General features: G+C 37.0%; 1 protein-coding gene across 1 annotated transcript in view; it reads right to left on the bottom strand.

Annotated features, from left to right (window-relative positions):
• Window positions 1-3599, bottom strand: part of LOC108746451 (probable G-protein coupled receptor Mth-like 1) — a 163815-nt gene that overhangs the window by 154436 nt on the left and 5780 nt on the right. The gene's annotated exons all lie outside the window — the stretch shown is intronic.

Here is a 3599-nt window from a genome sequence, read left to right as displayed (position 1 = left end):
CACACACACACACACACACACACACACACACACACACACACACACACACACACACACACACACACACATAAAATAATAATAATAATAAAATCATTTAATCTGAGCTACTATGATTTTATTATATATATGTATTCACACATTAATGGAAGATCTAAATGAACATGTAATTTATGTCGACAATTTTAACGATAATATTCGAATCCAATGTACAACTAATAAATATACCACAATGTACAATTTATTCGCGATAACGTGGAATAACAATTAACGTAAAAAGAAATAATTTACATTGTGTACACGTACATACTTTTATCATAAATTTCTCTTTTCTCTCTTTTCACTTTTCTCTACTTCCAATCTTTTTTTACAGAGTAGTAGTGGCAGAAAGGAAGGTTAGCATACATTTAACATGCAAATTCCGGTGTCGGTCCTGTCGATATTTTCCACTACCTACAGACAAAAAGTCGCGAAAGAAAAAGGCAAATTATGGCGCTATTTCTCGTTATTTCTCGCGCTGGCGGATTAATTAAATTCGGGCAATTTTATCGGCGTCACATCGGCAATTGACCGATTGGCTTACTGCCAGCCATGGGCAGTGAGCCAGATATTCGATCGATTATAACGGAAATAATACCGCGTTATCGACAATCGTTATGTCCGTTTTTAATTAAGATTCCTAGAAGATTCGTGCGCGCGCGGATGGAACAATTTTTTATCATATTTAATGACATCACGATGTGGCCGCATTCAGGACAATCAGGACGGACGGTATCCGTTTTCGGGTCTTTTATAGTGATTTTAACTAACATATCTATCACTCGTACATACATGTAATGCGAGTGAAAGTTGAGGGGAAAGCTCTTCCAAGATCTTTAGAGACTTGACTTGGTATTTACTGAAAAAACTTTCGTGTGATAAAAAATCTACATGCGTTACAAACATTATTTAAATACATTCTATAATAGATCTGTTGCGAAAAATATTATGTTTACGATAATAAAATATAAAACCATTAGGTAAAGGTCTTCTTTCAGCACTGAAAAAAACATAGATCTTACTAAAAATGTATTTGAATAGTTCTAATAAATATTTACTTGGTACTATTCAAAGAAATGTGTAACAAAATTTAGCAAATATTTGTCAGTGAAGAAATTGCAGTTTAATTTAAAATAAAATGGACTTTTATTTCTGACTTTTCGTAAAATAAAAGATAACGACTGCTTGGAAATCTGCTCGATTATATCGCACTGCAACACTTGCATTTAATACACGTATCGTCAAAGATTGATTTTATCCAATTTTGAGAAAAGTCACCGATTCTATTTGGAAAGCATTCGCGATGGAAAAAAAAAAGTCTATCGCATCCGACCACGTTTTGTTCCATTGATTGCCGTTCGCTGAAGTAGTTGGTGAGTAAATTTTTCACGGGAAACAAAATGCTGTGTGTCAGCCGACCCGTATGTACATACACGTACACGTAGAAATGCAAATAGAATACGAACGGAATAACTTTCAGCAAAATCGATCCCTACATTGGGCGCAAATGCGCGGCGCTAATCGCATTTTCGATGTTACTTTATGCACCTAACGGCGATTAAACTTTTGCCATAAATTCTCCCAGTAATTTTCGTTAAACACCGCGTCGGCGACACTTCGAATCCGGGAGATAAACACGGTTCATTGGTATACTATCCCCGCGCAACACATTTTAGCTGAGAATTCCCTCGTTGTGTATGTACCATGCGACACTACGTGACACTGTACGTCTGTACGTCTGTACGTCTGTACGTCTGTACCGAACGGAAGCCTCGGATCTTATTATCAACAGTGTCCTGCATGTCTGCCCGTCAATCCATCACGGTTCGTCCTTCGTCTTAGCGGGACGTATCTGTCTAGACGAATGAGATCTTCTAACCCTATCTTAGATACGTTACATGACGTTACAGACTGTTAATCACCTGACATTTAGCATATTGGATTGTTATGTAAAGCGAAATTATCGTATTTGGTTACTTATAATAACGCTCGTCTAAAGATTCGTAAAAATTTTGCATTTTCTTTCGAAGTAGAAAAACTTTGGACACTTCTTAATTCTCTATCGAGAAACAATACAACTTTGAAATAATGTCACGCTTTTCACATAATAAAAATGTGATATCAGCACTTCTTTATATCTTCAAGTTAGATTCAACTTTATGGGATTATTTTTTGAAACATTCAGAAAATTCTAGACTAGGAAAGATCAGATCTTCAATTATGTTGAAATTCTAAGAAAGAACGGGACGAGAAAAAAAAACCTCGCAATGCCATTTTCCTTACGCAACACACCCGTGAGCTGAAGCGTTTATATCGCTCATCGCTCCTGTGCGCGGAAACGCGGTATTGAGTTGTGACTGTTGTGTGAGAACGTTTTAATGGAATCTCGGATGACGTGAGACCTCGGACACACACGCGACCTAGAAAATACCTGTCGTAGGAGCGAATGAAAGTGAGGCGAACTGGGACTATTTCCTCTACGTGTCCCCCAAGAACGACGTAGAAAACGGGAAACCGTTTATCCCTCGCTCCAGCTACCTAACATCGAACGCGCAATTAAGTCGTACGATAAATTCAGATCGGAGCAGGCGATACTTAACGGGGCAAAAAGTCGGATCGTGCTTGGAGTGCCTCAAAGTGGGTCGGACAACTTGACCGCCGGAACCGGCCGCGAGTCGACTTCATTCTTCATTACGCGGTACGAATGAACGATGATCGGGCGAATAAGAAGAACCGAGAATTAGTTTTGCATAATTGAGAGATCGATGTTTAACTTCCTGCAATTTACGCTCGATCGGAACAGCGCGCGCGTGGAATATATTAAATTAATAGTGCGTACTACAGAAAAAAATTAATATTTATTACCGATTTCAAAGAATGTTAGATAAGAATCTACTTGAGTAATTTTCTTAATTTACGATACCCTTGTACCCTTCCGTCAACCAACTTGGAGATACAGTCGATGTGTTTCGACGATGATTTTTAAGAAGACAAATAGATTCAATACCTTTTCCTAAAATAACTTAGTAACATTAAGATCGCGTGATTGTACAAGAACGATTAAAAGATGTTTATGCTTTCAACACAAATTGCAGACCGTAAAATAGTGTGATAAACCGGAAATAGTATTATTTTATAATTAGATCCAATTATCCTAATAAAGAAGACACAAGACATCTTTAACAAGCTATATAAAAATCTTTGCGCACAGGATACGTCAACAGGATACGTCACGTTTAGGAAATAATGCATGAGCTACGTCTAGGCCAATCGGTGTTTAACTTTTCCGTAAAACAAATATAATAGAATCAGACTCCTCAATATTTAACAAATTAAAATACTACAAATTGAGGAAAGTAAGAATCTACGCGGTAATTAGTGCGTTAATATAATAGACATTCAATTTCTATTGTATATCTCTTCGATTTAGGGCCACTTTCACCAAAGGAGTGGCTCTGATTAACTTAACAGACCTAGTAACTTTGCAGGATTCCAACTAAAGCTGATGTCGAAAAAAATGTGAACTGAAGAGTTAAACATATTCCACTAATTATAATTACAAT

Source organism: Trachymyrmex septentrionalis, unplaced genomic scaffold (genome assembly GCF_001594115.1).
Source record: "Trachymyrmex septentrionalis isolate Tsep2-gDNA-1 unplaced genomic scaffold, Tsep1.0 scaffold171, whole genome shotgun sequence".
Taxonomy (NCBI): domain Eukaryota; kingdom Metazoa; phylum Arthropoda; class Insecta; order Hymenoptera; family Formicidae; genus Trachymyrmex; species Trachymyrmex septentrionalis.
Note: the sequence above shows the minus strand (reverse complement) of the source record. Positions and strands in the feature narration are given on the sequence as shown.